This window comes from Manis javanica, chromosome 3 (assembly GCF_040802235.1).
Source record: "Manis javanica isolate MJ-LG chromosome 3, MJ_LKY, whole genome shotgun sequence".
NCBI lineage: Eukaryota > Metazoa > Chordata > Mammalia > Pholidota > Manidae > Manis > Manis javanica.
The window spans coordinates 120154541-120174384 of NC_133158.1; the positions used below are offsets into that span (position 1 = coordinate 120154541).

The window sequence follows — 19844 nt, forward strand, 5'->3', positions numbered from 1 at the left end:
GTTGTTTTTCTACTCATGCTTTGGACTAACAATAACCCACTTCCAGCTGGCAAATAAGCAACCCACGATTCATACTTTTGAGAGCCTGTGTCCTTGGAGCACTCCTAACACCAAAATACTGTGTTAGTCAACGAATTATTGACAACAATTCTGGAAAGGCTAGAGAAGCAAAGTCAAGGAGGTGGTGTTGGCCAGAGATTAGGTAGCAGCTGCTGTCCCTGGGCTGTGGCCTATAAGCCTGTACTCATGTCTGCTCCTGCTAGAGTCTCCACTGCGCACTGAACAGCAGCCGCTGCTGACACTGCCAGGGCACTGCCTGAAACACAATAGCTTCTTCCCAATACCCTGCTTCAATCTTGCATGACTATCCCCCTTCTGCAGAATCTAAGTGAAACTCATCTGCAAGGGAGTTTAGGATATGTCATTTCAGACACCCTGATTTAGGAATACAAAGGGGATTGCAGGCATACCTTGGAGGTACTGCATGTTCAGTTCCAGCACCACAACAAAGCTACTGGTTATAGGGCTAAGTGAGTCAAATGAATTGTTTGGCTTCCCATTGCATATAAAACTTATGTTTTCACTAAACTGTAGTCAATAGCATTATGTCTTTAAAAATGTACATACCTTAATTAAAAATACTTTATTGCTAAAAAATGCTAACCATCTTCTGAGCTTTCAGCAAGTCGGAATCTGTCTGCTGGTGAAGGGTCTTACCTCAGTGTTGATGGCTGCTGACTGATCAGGTGGTGGTTGCTGAAAGTTGGGTGGCTGTGGCAATTTCTTAAAACAAGTTTGCCTCATCAATGGATTCTTCCTTTCATGAATGATTTCTGTGTAGCACGCAATACTGTTTCACAGCATTTTACCCACAGTAGAACTTCTTCCAAAATTAGAGTCAGTCCTCTCAAACCCTGATGCTGCTTTATGCTGCTTTAAGTTTATGAAATATTCTAAATCCTTTCTTGTCATTCCAACAGTCTTCACAGCCTCTTCACCAGGAGTAGTTTCCTCTCAAAAAACCACTTTCTTTGCTCATCCATAAAAAGCAGCTCCTTATTCATTCAAGTTTTATCACGAGATGCAGCACCTCAGTCACAGCTTCAGGCTCCAATTCCAATCCTAGTTCTCTTACTATTTCCACCACATCTGCCATTACTTCCTCCACTGAAGGACACCCTCAAAGTCATCCATAAAGGTTGGATCAACTTCTTCCAAACTCCTATTAATGTTGGTATTTTATCCTTTTTCCATGAATCATGAGTGCTCTTAATGGCATCTACAATGGTGAATCCTTTTCAAGTTTTCTATTTAATTTTCAAGATCCATCAGAAGAATCAGAACATATGGCAGCTAAAGCCTTATGAAATGCACCTTAAATACGAAGACTTGAAAACTGAAATGACTCCTTGACCCTTGGGCTGAAGAATGTATGTTGTGTTAGGCATGAAAACATTAGTCTCATACATGGCCATCAGAGCTCTTGAGTGACCAGGCATATAGTTAGGGAGCAATATTTTGAAAGGAGTACTTTTTTCTGAGCAATAGGTCTCAACAGAGGGCTTAAAATATTAGTAAACCATGTTGTAAGAAGATCTACCGTTATCTAGGCTTTGGTGTTCCATCTATGGGACACAAGTAGGTCTAGCATAATTCCAAAATTCTAAAATTTTCAGAATGGTAAATAAATGAGCACGGGCTTAACTCCAAGTCACCAGCAGCATTAGCTCCTATGAAGAGAATCAGCCTGTCCTTTGAAGCTGTGAAGCTATGCCTTGACTTCTTTCTATTGTGAAGGTCCTCAGTGGCATCTTCTTTCAATGGGAGGCTGTTTTATTTATATTAAAATCTGTTCCTTAGCATAGCCACCTTCATTCCTCATTTCAGCTATATCTTCTGGAGAACTTGTTGTAGCTGCTACTTCAGCATTTGCTGCTTCACCAGCACTTCTATGTTATGGAGATGGTTTCTTTCCTTAAACCTCATGAATGAACTTGCATTAGCTTCAAACTTTTCTTCACCTCTCCCAGCCTTCATAAAATTGAAGAGAGTTAGGGCCCTGCTCTGGATTAAGCTTAGGGAAAGTTGTAGCTGGTTTGATCTTCTGTCAAGACCACCAAAACTGTCTCCCTATCAGCAATAAGGCAGTTCTACTTTCTTACCATTGGTGTGTTCACTGGAGTAGCATTTTTCATTTCCTTTGAGAACTTTTCCTTTGCATTCACTACTTGGCTGACTGGTGTAAGAGGCCCAGCTTTTCGCCTTATCTCAGTTTTCAACATGCCTTCCTCAGTAAGCTTAGTCATTTCCAGCTTTTGACTTAGAGTGAGAGACATGCAACTCTTCCTTTCACTTCACTTAGAGGGCATTTTAGGGTTATTCATTGGCCTAATTTCAATATTGTTATGTCTCGACAATAGGGAGACCTAAGAAGAGGGAGAGAGACAAGAATGCTGGTCAGTGGAGCCGGCAGAAAACACATTACATTCATTAAGTTCCCTGTCTTAGAGGGACACAGTTTGTTACAGTTTAAAACAATTAACAGTAGTAACAACAAAAACTGGTAACAGATCACCATAATAAATATAATGACATATATACAAAACTAATGAAACAGCTTTATGTATTTTGAGAATTATCAAAATGTGACACAGAGACATTAAGTGAGCAAATGCTGTTAGACTTGCTTGACCCACGGTTGCCACAAACCTTCAATATATAAAAAATGAACTATCTACGAGGTACAATAAAGCAAAGCTCAGTGCAATGAGGTATGCCTATGTAATTCCTATTCCTTTTTGAAGCTAGGAGTTATCATATAACAAAGTTTTCACCTACAGAATATAAGAGAAGGTGATACGTCTACTTCCAGACTGACCCTTAAAATACTGCACTTTTGAGCCTTCAATTTCTTTTCTGCCTGTGAACTGGAGCACAGATGTGCCTGTGACCCAGTTTTCTGAGGTGGGACATGAGGGGATTATTTGTTTGTTTTTGTAAAATTACATATTTCTTCTTTTCCCCCCAAGTTTATTGAGTAATGATTGACAAATATAATTGTATATATTAAAAGTGTGCAACACACTGATTTGATATATACATTGTGGAATGGTTATCAAGATCAAGATAATCAATACCTCTACCACCTGACATAGTTAAAACTCTTTTGTGTGTATGTGTGGTGAGAATGCTTAAGATCTACTCTCCACAATCTCTAAGTATACAATATATGTTATTAACTATAGGACAGTGACCCAGTTTTGAACATACAGACAAATATGATGTTCTGGGGGATGGTGGAAAAAAACAGATGAAAGAAACCTGGGAATCCAGAATAATTGTGTGAAGCAGAGCAAGCTTTCTACCTGCCCTAGACCACTACATGAAGTAGAAATAAACTTAGTGTTTAAGTCATTATATTTTTGGGTATCTTTGTTACAACACCTTACTAATCCACATGGCATGTGGTATTCCACAGAGTTCTGCAATCAAAGAGTTTGGGAAATGAAAGAGTTCATTAAAATATGTACGTTTCCTCCCATAGGACTTCTCTGCACCTGGATAAATGTTTTCTTTTTTCCTGCATTGCAACTTGTGGGAGAAAACTGTTGGTCTCATGTATTTTCTTATTGGCTCTGAAAAACACATGTGGAAAATGCTGATTTAGATTACTTATATTTTCTCTAAATATTGTGTAATGCATGGCTAGTGTTTAGTTTGCCTTCAGAAGACCACCAAATTTAACAGAATCAAGGATGCCTTCAGTCCAACCACTTCATTTGGAGCATTTATTTCCAGGGGACAATAGGCAGTATTATAAAACCATAGAGAATATGAATAATTCCTCTAAAAGTTTGATTTTGTCTCATTGTTCTGTACTCTCATCCGAACAAATGAAAAAATGACAAAATTTTTATCTTTTGACCAGTAAAGAGTCATTCTTTTTTTTCCCTTTATTTTCAAAGGACTTCTAAAATGTACAGTAACCACAATTCATTAAGTAATTATTTCCTGAGCAGCTTGTATGCAAAGCCCTAGAGAGGCAGACACAGTGTCCACTGGGCCAGAAGTGGAAAGACAGAGTGGACCTGCTCTGGAGCACCAGGGAACATCAGCAATGATTACTTATTGAAAAGGCTCCTCCGGTTGCCCTTCGGCGGTGTGAGATGTGTGGAGATGTTCTTCATGTGAGGCCTGGAGGTTTGCGCGTTTGGCACTCTGCTGTCACCTTCCAGTGTGACTGCTTCTGTAGATTTAGAAAATGACGGAGGTCCAAAGGATTGAGAAAGCTTTGGACTGTTTCTATAGTGGGCAGCCATATAGTCAATGGTCAAAGTGTTTAAGAGGATCCAAGCAATGTGTTTTCTGATTATTCTAATAGTCAGAATCCTGAAGATTCTTCCATCCACATGTAGTTCTTACATATTCTGAGAAATGTATATATGGTGATTGAAAAGCTAATTCGAGAGACCAAAGCAGGGAAGTGTGCTGAGAGACCTATATATGCAAGACTGACTGTATGAATATGTATTTAAGTGTGAAAATATGCCATTATAAATCGGCAGAACTGTACTTTCTTTTGATTTTGTAGACATGTCCAATGCTGTTAATGCAGGAAAGGGCTTTGTGTGATTTTTAAAACTCCAATCTGTTGAATTCACAAGCATGAGGTGGATCTAAAGCAGGTTCCCCCACTTTAAGAATGGCATCCCCACAACTTTTCAAGGGTTGCTGGATGCAGGTGGAGGAGGTTTGATGGATTCACTTAGACCCCATTCCCCACCATGTTGGTCTGCAGAACCCAAAGAGACCCCGCAGCAGCTCTTCTCTGCCTCCTCTGAAGCTGGCATCACCGGCACTTCACAGCTGGCTGGTCTCAACCCTCCTCCTTCCCTACAGATATTTAGGAAGGAGGAATGAAAAGGTGGAGGAGAGAGAAATTCACTCCCAGGGGTAAGAGGGACCAAAGATAAAGCACAGGATGAGCTGAAGAATTCCAGAAATAGCAAGTCAGAGGGCCTTGTAAACTGTGGTTGGACCATAAGATCAGGAAGAGTATTGACTCCGGAGGTTGCTTCCTACTCTCCTGTAGACTGGCTGTGAGGACCAAATGCGGCTGTCTCTGTCAAACACCAGGGCCAGCCCCAGTGTTGGCACCTTTCTGAACCCTGTGCCCAGCAGCCTCTGTCAATGCATCCTCCTCACAGGGCATCCCCCCTGCATGCCTCTGTGCCTGTGCTTGACCAGCATGTCCTTCTCCTCCTTCTCCCCTGGAGACAATGCTTGCTCTAGGAGACCCAGCTCAGACGTCACCCCTTCCCTGACTGCATCAGGAAGTGTCAGTCAGTGGCAGGGTTCAGTGTGCCCACAGGATTTGTCACACTGTGTTGTGATGACCTGTTTTCTTGTTTGTCTCCCCAATCTGGGTTAAGGGCTTCTCATTCATCTCCATACCTCCCTGGCCTCTCCTGGTGCCAGGACCTTCCTTAGGAGGGGGATGCTCAGGAAACAGGTGTTGAATGAAATGAGTGAACATATGTATAAATAAATAAATATTCTCATGGTCAAAATGGAACAATGTGGGTTGTAAGATAATGCAGGTGGAAGGAAATAAGATTTTCTATGGATTTGAGAAGAACTTAATTGTGCTGTGCAAATAATTATTGTACTCTACCAATCTGAAACATATCCTATCTCTCAAGAAATATATTTCGTCATTGGACAGGTGGTGGGCAAGACAGAGTAGCCTCAAGACAAAACTTAGCTGCAATAGAGAGCCTGGCTCCACTTGTGACATCTGATGACTGACAACTTTCAAACCCCACTGCTCTCTTCCCCTTTTGCCCCACACCTGGGCAAGCTGATAAGAAAGTATGCACTCTCCTTCCTTTTTTGTACCAGAGGGGAAGTTCAAATCACACAAATCCAGGCTGCATGTGGAAACCACACTCTGGCCCCACCCCAGTCACAGTAAAAACAAAGGCACTTACCTCTCCTTTACTCAAGCCACTTCAGGCAAGCGTGGGTGCCTGCCCTGCTCCCCCCACAGAGCCTCCTCGTGTCATAGCCCCCTCACACCCTCTTGATTCCTGTGTGGCATCATTAGTCTGCTCATCAGAACCAGGGATTTTTTTTGGGGGGGGGTGCAGGGAGCCTTGATCCTGATGTCTGCAGGGCAACCACAGATACTAACTTGGAAAAATTTTGAAAGACACTCTGTATTTATGAAGAAAATTATTTTGCTGTTAGGAAAGGGGTGGGAGAAGGTGGCCTATTACAATAGCGTATTACCTCTCTGAAAAACTGCGAAGAACCCTTTTCTAGACAATTGTGCTGAGAAACCCCTCCAGAATTGTCGGTCCCTTAATCTCTGCCCTTTTATGGCCACACAGAGGGATTCTTTACGAACAAAGTGAGACACAGTATTTGTTTTCTTGGATTCTAAAGTGATTTTCTTGAGTCTCAGGGGAGACAGTCCTCAGATGCTTGCTAACCCACTCCACTGCAGAAACAAGTCAGGGGACTCAGCTATCCTATGCTGGGTGAAAAATCAAATCCTCTCCAACAATTCCAAAGCTAGCTAAATCCAAAACCAATTCTAAAACTAAGTAACTCCAGTGCTCAATGTGCTGGTTATTAAGCTGTGATTTCTCAGCTTCCAGCCCACCTTTCTATCCTCTGCTTCGTGGTATTGGGTCATTTGCCTTCTCTGACAGCTGTTCCCTTCCAGACTTGGCAATAGGGGAGACAGACCAGACTGGGGAGAGGTACATGCCCCTCCCTATGTGCTGGGGTTCCTCTCAGTATTTCCCCTAAGAACAATGGTTGGTTCCAGTGCTGCAGTGTGCCATTTTCTCACCACTTCCACAACTGCCTCATCACACCCCTTTGGACACTCCAGTGGGCAGTGGTCCCTCCCCAGAGTTCTGCTTCCAGCTTCCAACCTACCTTGGAGCTCCTGGGGCACCTGTCGCTTTGGGCAGCGCCTCCTCCTCAGAGGGTGAACCCCAGCCATGTGGGGCCGCCTCCAAACTCCTCCCTTTCTTCCCTCAGCCCTTGGACTGGTAGCTGCTTCTCGCAGTCAAAATCTCTGTGATACTACAATAGCTTTTTTCGCCTTTTTTAGTTCTCCAATAGCTAACAATTCTTTCCACAATCAGTATGGTGTCTCTGTATCAGTATGGTCCAGTATCAGTGACTGGACCCTAACAGTAATTCTTAGTTTTAAAATAAACTTTAAAGCTAAATAAAGAAAAAAAACAAGTTTTTTTTACTTTAAAAAGGAAAGTAATTGACAATACATAGTTCTGAAAACAATTCAAAACGAAATAGGTGAAAACCTATGATAAAAACTTCATAAAATTAAAAAACATAAAAATTGAACATCTGAAAATAAATAATTCAAAAAGTAATAAAAACGAAATAATTAAAATAGTAAATAAATGTATAAATTATAGCTGAAACAACTACAAAAAAGACACTAAAAATATTAATAACAAAAGTTAAATAATAAAACGACAAAAAAACTAAAAACTAAAAATTACAATAACTGTAAAGAATAACTATGAAAAATAACTGTCTAAAAATAATTTTAAAAATCATAAAAGTAAATGTTTGCTAATTTTAAAAGTAAATTAAAACGTAAATAATCATAAAAGCTAATCTAAATATAACTGAAAACAAACTTTGAAAAAAGTAACTTTGAAAACAAAAAAACAAAATTGCAAAAACTAGCTAAACATAAATGAGAATTAGTAACTAATAAAAAGAAAAAATTTTTAAGTTACTTTAAAATTAATTCTAAAACTGACAAGTCTAAACGTAAATCTCTCAAACGTTAACTTGGACTCAACCATCTCTAAACCTGTCTTGGCGAGACTCTCGCGCCGCCAAGAGCACCTGCAGGCTCAGGCCGCGGCGCCGGCCCGCCTGCTGCCTCCAAAGGGCGCTCGCGTGCCCCCGGCGCGTGGCTTCCGCGGAGTCCTCCCCAAGCCTGGCGCTCACGCAGGCGCGTGTGGGCAGCTCGAGGCCCGCGGGCAGGACGGCGGCCTGTCCTCAAGCTCCGGGAGGGCGCCCCGCCCACGGCGGCCGGTCCGCAGGCCCCAGGCCCCTCTGTCGGCTGCAGGCTGGGTCCGGCCTCCGTGCCCACAGCGGCGTCTCCCTGGGGTGAAGGCGGCCTGGGGCGGCTCGGCGAGCCTGGGAGCCGCGGCGGTCTGGGGAGAGAGTCGGTTCTCCCGGGAGGGGCACCCCCGCCCGCTCCGCTCTGGCACGGAGACCAGTCGTCTCCCCGGCAGGGGCGAGGCAGCCAGCGGCCACCCCACCACTCCCCTTGGTTTTTGTTCGTTGTCCTAAAAATCCAAGAAGGCGGAGGAGCAAGGGCTGACAAACCCGCTTTCCTTTGCTCATTGATACTCACGTTCCCGCCTTCTTGCCGCCTTTCTCTCCCCAGATGCTTTCTCCCGTGTCCAGAAGACGTTTGGAGGGTGTCTTGTCAATGGGTTTCAGCCCCGGCAAGTTCGCTGTGGATTCAATGTGACCAAAGAAAATGACAGCAAAATGTTCTTGGGGTGAAAGGGTTATACCCAACTTTATTTTCAGGTGGCAGGTCAGTCACTAAAATCCTGTCACTCAGAGCGAGTCTGCATGCAGCAAGCCAGTCTCTGCCTCCAGGCCCCTCTGTCTGCACAGCTGTCCTCCGGGCCTCTCTGTACAGTCGTCCCACACAGCCACCCTCTGAGCCTCTGTCCTCCACGCTGCCAGCACTCCAGCCTCTGCTCTGCTCTCCTGCAGCCTTGCAGCTCTGCCACTGGGCCACGCACCCAGAGCACTGGGCAGAGCTCTTTATATAGAGTCAACAGCCATGCATTGCCCGCAGGTGAGCAGTGAGCTAGTCAGCCAGGGCCAGGTGAGAATCCTGGCCACAGGAACTCTCATTTTATCCACACTCCAACCCTCCAGGATTCTCTCCTCTCAATCTATGTGCCTTTAGTCCTCTGCAATGGTTCCTGTGCAAGGAAGCTCAAACATTGTTCTCCAGCCTCTCCAGCAAAAAGTATTGCAGACACACAGGCCCGACTCATGGCTCTGTCTCTGACCTCTGCCTCTTTGGTCTTAATGGCTGGAACTGCTGCTCTGGTTTCAGCTGTTGCCACAGCTCCAGTAAGATCCTATTTGGCTTCCTGTCTAATTTCCTTCCATCTGCTCCTGCCCGTATCAAACCAACCCACATCTGGGTCCTCATAACCCTCACAAGTACCCTCAAATTCCTCCTATGAGTAACAGGTCTTATTTCTTTCCGGGTTCTCATTGCTTCAGCTACTGTATGTGTCACCTCATATTTTGTAATCACTGCCTCAAGGCGGGCTGCACTGTCAGGGAAGACAGCTTTCCCATCTCTGATCCCGACAGAACAACTCCATCCACCCCTAAGTCCCACAGCCACCGGCTCAGCCTGAGTATAGGGGCGGAGCATAGAGTGCTCCCCAACCTGGGGAGGGGGCTGCTCCTCTCCTTGGGGAACTTTCAGCTGCTGGGTCTTTATTTCCTGTACAACCAGTGGGCGTGTTTTGAATACAGGAGGTGCCAGTGCCTCCGGCACCACCCCTCCATCCTTCCCCACCTCCTCTATTTCTGGGGCTGATGGCACCTTTCTCTCCACTCTCCTGAGTGCCTCCTCTGCTACAGCACCTCACAACAATGCCAGCTCAGTCTTCAGAAGGCCTCTTACCTTCAGCTCAATGCTTCGCAGCTGACGTTCTCATGCCACCTCTGCCTGTGCTTCCCTGAAGGGCTCGTCCTTTTCCTTGATGGCCTCTTCCTCCTTCAGAACACCTGGCAGCACTGCCATCTCGTCTCCAATGGCACCTTGCTGCTGGTGCTCTCATGCTGCCTCCTCCCACATTAATGCCATCTCCTTCCTCAGGGAATCCACAGAAGTTTGCAGCTCATGTTCTCATGCCGCCATTTCTTGGGTCTCCTCTGTAGACTTTTTTAAAACTGTGAGAGGCAGCAAACCCACAATTCCCACTGCCTCACAGGCACTCTGCTTCTCAAAGGATCTGCTTACTATACCAAGGGCCACCCCTACTGCCTCAGGTGTCACCTCCACTTGCCTCCAGTCCTGGGGTGGGGCCCAGTCCTCTAGGAGGCAAGCCACCTCAGACCACATACCCATTGGGGGATGATCCACTGTCTCCCCATTCACAGGGGCACCCTGTTGAAGCACCCCTCCCATAAGGACAGCCTGTCTTTTTTCCTTGGTCAACATTGAATCCTGCCGACTACGCCAATTGTCCAGCCAATGGGTTTCAACCCAGGGCAAGTTCGCTATTGATTCAATGTGACCAAAGAAAATGACAGCAAAATGTTCTTGGGGGTAAAAGGGTTATACCCAACTTTATTTTCAGGTGGCAGGTCAGTCACTAAAATCCCATTCACTCAGAGCGAGTCTGCACGCAGCAAGCCAGTCTCTGCCTCTGGACCCCTCTGTCCACACAGCCATCCTCTGGGCCCGTCTGTTGGCACAGCCATCCTCTGGGCCTCTGTCCTCGGCACTGCCACCTCTCCAGCCTTTGCTCTGCTCTCATGCAGCCTTGCAGCCCTGCCACTGCCGTGTTGCACCCAGAGCACTGGGCAGAGCTCTTTTTATGGAGTCAATAGTCATGTATTGCCCATAGGTGTGCAGTGAGCTAGTCAACCAGGGCCAGGTGAGAATCCTGGCCACAGGAACTCCCATTTTATCCACAGAGGGACAGGCTTCACAACTGTCGTCCAGCTGGAAAAGTCCTGAGAACTGGAAGGGACGGGACAGTGGGGCACCCTCAGCGTCGGCAGGGCCGGGTCCCAGCCAGCCAGGCTCATCTCACCCCACGCACCCCCACCCCAGCTCTCCCACCGGGTCACCCAGGATCCCAGCAGGAGCCCATTGCTGAGGAGACAGAGGGCAGGGCAAGCTGGACCAGAGGGGTCCCAGCCACTTTGCAGCTCCGGTGACCTCAGCTCCCCAGGGTAGGCCTGGTCCTGGTGGGTGAGAATGAGGGAAAGGAGGGTGGGCGGGCGGAAGGGCAGGCAGGGGACACTGGAGGACAGGACTGAGGTAGGGAGGAAGTGCGTTACACTCGGAGCACTGCTCTCCTTTTCCATCTGTTCTGCGCCGTCACGATCCTCAGAGGTGTCTGTGGAGATGGACTCCCTTCTGGAGTGGCCTTGAGGAAAGAGGGAAGCATTTGGCCCTGTCTGTCAGGGAGAGGGGACGGGAGGAAGCAGGCAACACCCTCCTGTCCCCCCACCCCCAGAACCCATTCTCCCCACCTCTGACTCCTACTCTCCCTGCCGACTGCTTCACCTGGGCCGGGAGGGGGGCGGGTCAGTGATCTCCAGATTCCCTTTCCCAGCTCTGAAATTCTGTAACTGTGACGGAAAAGACATGTTCATAGCCCTACTTCCATGTCCTCCAAGGAAACAATCATTGTCTTTTTGTGCTAGATGACCTGCCTCCTCCCGCCTCCCCACCGCCCTCCAGTCTGCCCCTCTCTCTTCCTTGCCTCTTAGCCCCCACCCCATTACTAGCCATTTCCCATCTCCTTGGCAAATGTCACTGCTCTCCCCATAGGAAAATCAGAGGGAGTAGTACATTCAGCCTCTCTCTCCAGTGAATTGATTGATTAGCCGGTCAGCCACGCCATTGTGCACCTGTCATGGGCTGGGGCTGTTAGACACTGTGGGGAACAGCACAGTATTTGGTCCCCAGCTCAGCTCTGCCTGTTGGGATGTTAGGTGTTTGTCAAAATTTAAGCTTCACACAACCCCGTTAAGGGCCTTAATCCCATTTTACAGATGAGAAACTGGGATGAGAGGAATAATCACTTGGCCAAGTTCCCGAAGCAGGATTCTACAACATTCCTGCTCTCTCCCCAACCCTAGATAAAACATGGCGTCTGCCCACACACTACTCACAAGTCAGGTTAGGGAGGTGAGCACCTGCAGAAAGATCCCTGCTTGGGGCAGCCCCAAGCTGGGCCTCAGCTGACTAACCCGGCCAATCCCAGGAAGCCCGAGGGCAGGAGAGCCACTAGCAATAACTTTTTGGGGAGATTTGGCTGCCAATGTCTTCATCTTAGACAAAATGTAAATCCTCATAGACATGTAAGTAAACGACCTTAGAAATAAAAACAGCAGAAGTACATGCCTACATATACCAGCAAAAAAACAGTTCAAGCACACAGACCTTAACAAATATTCATCTTGATACCAACATTTTAAGTTAGTGCTCATTTTTGCAAAATGATTGGAGTGATTTTATTTCCCCACTGTTTTCACCTAGTATTTGAAGGAAGGTACAATCCTCAGATGCTCTAAGATACTCCCAACCCATATGGCAAAATAAATGCAAAGACTGCTATATAAAGATGGATAATATAAATAGGAATGATGGGACAGAAAAAATCATGCTGATAAGAACTAAATTATTGTTTTCCTTCCACAATTTTCAAAACTCACAGTTTGTAAAAATAAATGTTTCGGGGAACTTAGTTTCAGTGTTTGAGTTTAGAAAACTTTGTTGTCGTTTTGCTTTACAAAAGTTAAATGAGTCTATTAATAAATGAACTCAGTAGAGAGTTTAAATTATACTAATCAGAAAACACTTTTTTTGGTAAATTACAGACGTTGAAAACAAAATCGGAAGATCGTTTTGCTCCAAATCTCTTTTCCCTTCTTGTCCAGTAGGTGGCAGAAGGGAACCACTCTGGAGCCTACTAGTTTGGTGGAAGTTCGTTCCACTACAGATTTTAATGGCCAAACTACATTTTTATTTTGGTTCCTTCCAGATTTTTCTCTCATCTAAGGGAAAAGAAAGGTAAGCATTGTATGTGCAAGCTTTAGGACAATTTCTAGCATATAAACAGAGTAATTTGGACTGGGGAGCTGGAAATGCCTTAAAGAAGCTTCCTGTTCCCTGCCTGAGGGCCTGAACACAGCTTTCTCCTGTTGGCCTGGAGGGATATTGGATGATGTACCATTGTGCTAACATGAGTGAAAGTATCTGAAGCCAGATGCTGTGCTAGGAGCTCCATCTCACTGACTCTTCACAGGGAGACTCTCAGGTGTCACCTCCATTTTGCAGAATACAAGATTAAGAATTCAAGGTATACTGCGGGTAGGTAGCTTGTCCAAAGGGACAGAGTTGGACTTGAGCCTGGATCTCTAAGAAAAGTCCTGATCTACCTACCCCATTAGCAACCTAGATGCCAGGAAAGGAGCCCTTTTGCAAAGTTTTTTCTGTGAACCCCTGTTTAAACTTGTAAATTTAGACCAGTATATCTCTGAAGTGCCTATTTCCTTTGCAACCAGTCTAGGGCCAAGAGGAATCACAGTTACTAATCATTGCTAAGAGGGAATTGGTATTTATCTTATAAAAATAAAAAATGTCTAGTAATAAGCTAAGAAAATCAGTAATCAACATGAAGTCTCAAAATATTTGGTAGTTCTTTTAAAGAAAAAAATGGTATTTACCCCAACAAGCAATTTTTGCATAACTTATACAGAAGCTTATTTCAGGCTGAAAGAAAAAAAATTAGCATACAAAATAAAGCCAGTATTTATTTTACATACACACACACTTGAGTAAGCAAGTAAGTATAAAAGAAACAAGGCTACTGCTCACATAAAACACTATAACCATGTATTTAAATATACATAAATGTAAATATTTGATTTTTTTCCTTTCATACATTCAGAAAACATTTCTGCAGTCTTGGCTTTCTTGGCCCTGTTATCCTCTCCCATTTCTCTGCCCATTGCCCTGTGTGCCTTGACTCTGGCTCCATCCAAGTTGTGTCAGTTAATTCTTTTAATACAGTGTTAAGCATTATCAGCTTGCCCACCATTCTTCATTCCTCCATGTGTGCACCAGAAGAGAAGAGAGATGAGCCCAAGCCATATAAGTTGGTGGGGAAACTCACTCATCCCCTGGACAGCTATCACATTCTTTCTTTGTTCCAGGGCTGTCCCCACTACAGGAATAACAGCAGGTCTCAACCCTGGTTAAGTTATTGAAGTTTTCTGTGGTGAGAAAAGATGCCATGTGGTGAAGAGCAGAATCCCAACATAAACTCCTGGGGTCCTGATGCAAATCTATGCCATCTGCAGCAGAGTGTCACTCAGAAAAGAGACCTTCACGTGCTGCTGAGCCCTGGTAGAGACTGAGCACCTAACCATAGGACATTAACTGACCAAGTGTCCAGATCTGACCATCAGGAGCTGGGTTCTGTCAACTCACCAAGCCTTAAGGTTGGGAGGAACCAGCAGCATTCCATCACAAGACAGAAGTGATGAATCTGGGTTGTAGTGTCAATGCAGAAGGGATGCTTGTACCTCAGCCTAGATCTGTTACAGATCCCTGTCCTGTATGCTGCCTCCAGAATCCAAATAGCCTGCCAGTCATTCTTCTTTCTTTTCAATTGTGTGGGATGTGAGATAATGTGTCCTAATTTGGTGGGGATAGGTTATGTCCCAGCTTGCCCCTTACCACTGGATCCCTAAAAACTTCACTTATGTGATAATCCCCTGAATTTCCATTTACCTCTTTTTTTGCCCTCTCGAATGCATATGTCTTACCCAGCCCTCCAATGTATGTGCCAATTCTTGTTCATCTGATCATTAATATAGACTAATATGATCTTCTGCAGAATGTCCAGATAATCCAGGTCTTTATGGGAGAGGGCAGAGTTAACATAGCTCAGAGGCAGTGTTGTAAATGTATACTGTGCCTTGTCCTATGTGAATGTGAACTGCTCTGGTCTTCCTTCCTGGTAATGATGGGAGAAAATACATACAGTAAAATCAATGGTTGTATACTATGTATTCAGTCCATTTAAATCTTATCTAGCAAAGATACTGTATCTGGCTCATAACCCCAATTGGGAGGCAACTACTTGGTTGAGGTTATGGTAATCCACTGTTATCCTCCAGGATACATTTAGTTTTTGTAAGGGCCATACTAGTGAATGGGATAGTCATATGATGAGGGCCACCATTCCTGCTTACTTTAGATGTTTAAGGATAACACTAATATTTGCTGTACCCCCTCATATAGTATTGTCTTTTATTTACTATCTTGATGGAGAGGGTAGGATGACTTCACAAGCTTCTACTTGGCTTATCCCACAGGCCAAAGAGCAAGTGTGGGTTATGCCAATTCCTAAGAATGACCATTCCAATTATTCCTGTGGGAACCAGAGAAATGACCAGCAGCTAAGTCTGTAGAGCCAGTGGGTCTACCATGAGCCAGATGTGGGCCATAACTCCATTTATTACCTGACCCCTTATTCACCCACTCCAATGGGGGGAGTTTTAAGGAAGCTTTGGGTCCCAGCATATCTCAACTCAGACCTGTATCCAACAGTCCTTGAAAGGTTTTGTGTTCCTCTTTCCCTCAATGTATAGTTACACAAGTAAATGGCTTTGGGGAGGACTGAGAAAATCACTCATTACTGCATATTTTTGCCATGGTGTTTGCAGGGTCCTTTTTCATGAGGACCTAGCTTCTCCATCATTCAATGGAATTTGGAGAACTGGCCCAGGTCTGGAAACTTAGAAAGTGATAGTGACTCGTTATCACAGCTACAGTCAGGCTCCTGGCCATACATCTTTGATTAATTTTGGTTGTATAGATTGAGCAATATTCTTGTTTGCTGCTCATCTGTCGTGTCCCTCAGGGTGCTGTGCTGTAGTAACTTCCTGCTTAGTTCTCTGTCAGTCAGACCTCCCTGACTGCCTCTGACGTTGCCACTCCTGATGACAATTTTTCCTACCTTGCTTTGGAGAATTAAGCATTGCCATCTGGCTTCTATTATTTTGCAATTCTGTTGTCCCCACTGCTATCAGAAAACCCTGCTCTCTCCCAACAGCTCCTGCCAACAGCCTTGGCCTACAGAGGACAGCTTACCACTGAGCTTGTTAACAATGCTGGAGCCCCCCATTAGCACATTCCCTATAACTTTGGACAAGAGCACTGTATTCCAAGAACAGAGTGGGCTAATGGATTTTTGGCCTCACATAGTGTATTCAGTTTCTCTGAATCTTGATTTCTTTCCCCAGTGCTTGCCACAACAGTTCTGGTATTTCTAATTTGCTTAGTGTGGGGCATTGCTTTTTCCAAGCTTCCAAGTGCCAACGAAATACTATCTCCTGGAGTCTTTGCCAAGATACTAAATCCTGTGTCATAACTTCATGCTCCCTTTGTCAACTTTATACTCCATCCCCCTTCCGGCAGCACAGGTCCATATATGCTCTCCTGTTTGCCAGTTCATGTTGCCCAGTTGCAGCTCCTTCAGCATGCAATGCTTTTCTACCTTTACCTGGCCCATCATTTCCCCAGATAAACTATATTGTGGCTTAATCCTGGCTATTGCTCTAGTGGTCTAGAGTGAAGAGTGGAATGGACTCTTGAGAGGCAGTGGGAGATACATGTTGTCGTACAAGGCAGAAACCTCTACCTTGATGTAGAATCAAGGTAGGAATTCAGTAATTCAGGAATATGGAAATTTAAGATTTTCCAGTGCATTGACCAACTGACCCCATTTTAAATTTCAACATCCCATTTTTTCCCAATCAGGGCCTTGATGTTGGTGTAGCAGACTAGGTAGTGTTGAGAATTTAACCTAGTCTAGCCAATAGAATTTTCTGCCTTCTTCCTGCAGGATATGTGAATCATTTTATATGCTGCCAAGTAGACTCTCTGGCTTTCAGACTTGGTTTGATATTGCCAGTTAATCACCCTCAGTCTTTCATTGTCTTTCTTCAATAAATTAATGAACCCCCTATCCTCCACGAAATGGCCATCTAATTCCCAAAATTCTTATACTTACTGTTTCCTAAAACCCAAGATACTCCACCTGTGGTTGTACTCACTTCTCCAAGCATAACATTCCAGTTTGCCACTGGTGGATGTTTTAACAACTGCCATAGTGAGACAGGGACCATGGGCTTAGACAGAGTAGGGTGAGGGCCTCTGGAAAAAACAAAAGCAGGATAATCTATTGTGAGATTTGCTTTGGCCTACTGAGGGGGGCTCAGCTTATTTTTCTGACTTTACCCAAGTGCTGCTTTTCTTCGTCCAGCTCTAAACAAATGATTTGTTGCAACTTAGGTACAACTTAGGTAGCAAGGTAGCAAGCAACCCCAAAACAACATAGTAAAAACAGGAAGGATTCCATCTTAAAACCCAATTAGTTAAAAAAGTTTAACAGACAATAACTCAGCCCACCTTGGGAGCAAAGCAGGCAGTCTTGAGTGATATGCTCCCAGACCAAGAAGCTAACCTGGGAGGAAATCAGAGAAGTAAAATTCTTGTAAATAATGAGGAATAATAATAAAAAACTTAGTGTTTCTTCAAAGGTATTTGGGACCTCTTAGCAGGTGTACATTCCTAGCCCTTTGTCTCTCAACTGCCTATAAAACCCCTAGACAAGGCACCACCCCAGGGTTCTCTTGTCCCCTCCTTGCCTGCACCAGGAGCTCTGTCCTGAACCAGGAGCTCTGTCCTTTTACTTTCTCTCTAAATAAAAGCCTCTGCCTTGCTCTTCTACCTTGACTGTTTGAGGAGTTCATTCTTCGGCTCCATGAACAAAAACCCTGATAGCATTCCAGGAACTATTAGTGCTCCACTACCACCAGTGACAGGGTTCTTGTTAGAGAACTGGTAGGTGATCCAGAAGCTGGTAGGTGATCCAATCTTAAAATTTCATCTTAGAGTCTTTTTCTAGGACCACTTCTTGTACCAAGCATCATGGGTTGAATTCTCTAGGAAAAAAATTCTGGGATTTTAAGTTCTGTATGCAGGTTTTTTATTGGGTGGTACCCTCAGTACCAACACCTGAGAGGCATTAAGAAAGCAGGGTTGGGCAGAAGTTGTACTGAGGCAAATGTAACGGAAATCTGGAGCTGGGACAATCCATGAGTTGTGCCCCCTTAAGGATGGGGGCTAAGCCTCTATTACCCCCCTTAGATTCATCCTTGAAGGTGGGATGCCCCCAGGGAAGGAATGTAACTTTGGACAAAGTGGTTCTGTTTGGCTGCAGTCAGTTGCTGGAGAGGACTCAGCTGAGAGCTGTCAACTGTTGACACTCCCAGCAGTTGGGAGAGTAAGTGTATCAGTCCTGAAAGGTGGCACACCAGGGCATCCATTACACCTGCATTTTCTGGTTTTAAAATTGACAGTCATCCACTATCTAATCCTCCCACTCTTGACAGCAGCCTTTTATTTTCCATCCAACTCTTAATTTTCTAGTAAAACATAATCCAGGTACAATTTCATCTTATCTGTTTCAAAGGGTAACATAACAAGTAGAGCTGTATCCAACTTTTGAAAGCCCTCTTTTCACATTAAAAGTTTCATATATGTCCATGTAATAGTACCATAATAGTAACTGAATGAATATCCATTAAAAAAGTAATAAAAGTTATTACAAATTAACTAGTTTAATCACATGAGCACCCATATATAATACAAAAAAAATTATATATCTTTACAGTTCTTGTTCTGCAGCAGAGGCGGTGGTTAGGTATGCACACAAACTCATAAAATACCTGAGTTAGGATGCTACCTATAGTTGTGTTCAAGAATGGAATGGCTGCCTGAGGTGTGGGCAAGTGTAGTTTGAAATCCAGCCAACCTCTAATCACCAAGTCTGGCCCCACCAAAGGTCTGAATATACCAAAGGAACATGACACTTTTTCTAAACCAATTGCCTAAAAAGGCTCTTGGTCTCTTTTTTCTACTTGGATAAAGGCATCTCTATGCTAGCCCTGAACCTGCCCAATGACTAATTACAAGTCTTAACTCGAGTCAGACAGTCCTAGATGTGGAGTCTGGCTTTGTTGCTTGTCTGCTATTAGCCTTATCCATTTAAGACTCAGTTTCCTTATCTGTAAAATGGGATTATATCTCCCTCTGTGTGGTTGTGGTGTTTGTGGAGGTAGCAAATGAATACCACCTAATACCACCTATTTTAATAGATCTTTATCAACTTTGAGATATAATTTACATACAAATGCATGCCTCAATGAAGGCAGCATTTTAAAAGGGTCAGTATTCAGTAAGATTTAGGAAAAATTCAGAGCGAACAGCAGTGGGTAAAGATAAAAACGGTGGCCTCAGACACTTACCTTAAAGCCCATACTGCATGTACCCTGGTGGGGTTAAACATTATCATCAATCTTTTAACTTTTATTCAGCGTTTGCACCACAAGAGTTTGAGGCAGGGCTCTACGATTAGATGACCATAGTTGCATGACAAGGTCCACCCAACGGGCGGACACTAATACAGGTATAAGCCATACGCACTCTTAAGGGCAAGGAAAGGCATCGTTTGCAGACGTCTCAGCCCTTAAAGCACACAGTTTTCTCCGCGAGGACGAAGCCGGGTGGTGGGATTGGGGGACCGACCAGGTACCTACACTACACAGGGATCCGCAGAGTGCCTCCCTAATCTCCCTCCTTCTTAGGAGTGAAGCAAGTCGCAAGCCGAAATGTGTTGCTGCAGAAATGTCAGTGAGACGCCCCTCGACTACCCCGAAGTTCACAGTGTGGTACAGGTTCTGCAGACTCATACCTAAAATGAGAGAGTGCGCCTCTCAAGACCTTGGTTGACCGCGGGTTCCCAAAGGCCCCTCCCAACCGCCCTGGCGGGTGAGCGCAACCGCGCACGGTCGCTGAGCACGCCGGGTACGCGTCTCCAACGGCTGTCGCCCTCAAGTTCCCCGGCCCTACAGCCCACGATCGGAGGAATGCACCGAGACGAGATGGAACTTTATTTACAAGCCCTTAGTCATTCTCGTTCCAG

At 44.8% G+C, this 19844-nt stretch overlaps 1 long non-coding RNA gene across 3 annotated transcripts; it reads right to left on the reverse strand.

The window, feature by feature from the left end:
• Positions 1-7568: 7568 nt before the first annotated feature.
• Positions 7569-19805, reverse strand: LOC118973507 (uncharacterized). Of its 3 annotated transcripts, XR_012129324.1 has the most exons (7): positions 19459-19601; positions 19168-19267; positions 16912-17011; positions 11311-11409; positions 11116-11204; positions 9728-10792; positions 7569-8519 (listed from the first exon to the last, which is right to left on the reverse strand). It is a non-coding gene; the product is annotated as an uncharacterized lncRNA (long non-coding RNA). The 3 variants fall into 3 exon arrangements; XR_012129323.1 differs by lacking the exons at positions 19168-19267; positions 19459-19601 and adding exons at positions 17267-17321; positions 19614-19805 and having other exon boundaries at positions 9728-11204; XR_005062882.2 differs by lacking the exons at positions 19168-19267; positions 19459-19601 and adding an exon at positions 19614-19667 and having other exon boundaries at positions 9728-11204.
• Positions 19806-19844: the final 39 nt, after the last annotated feature.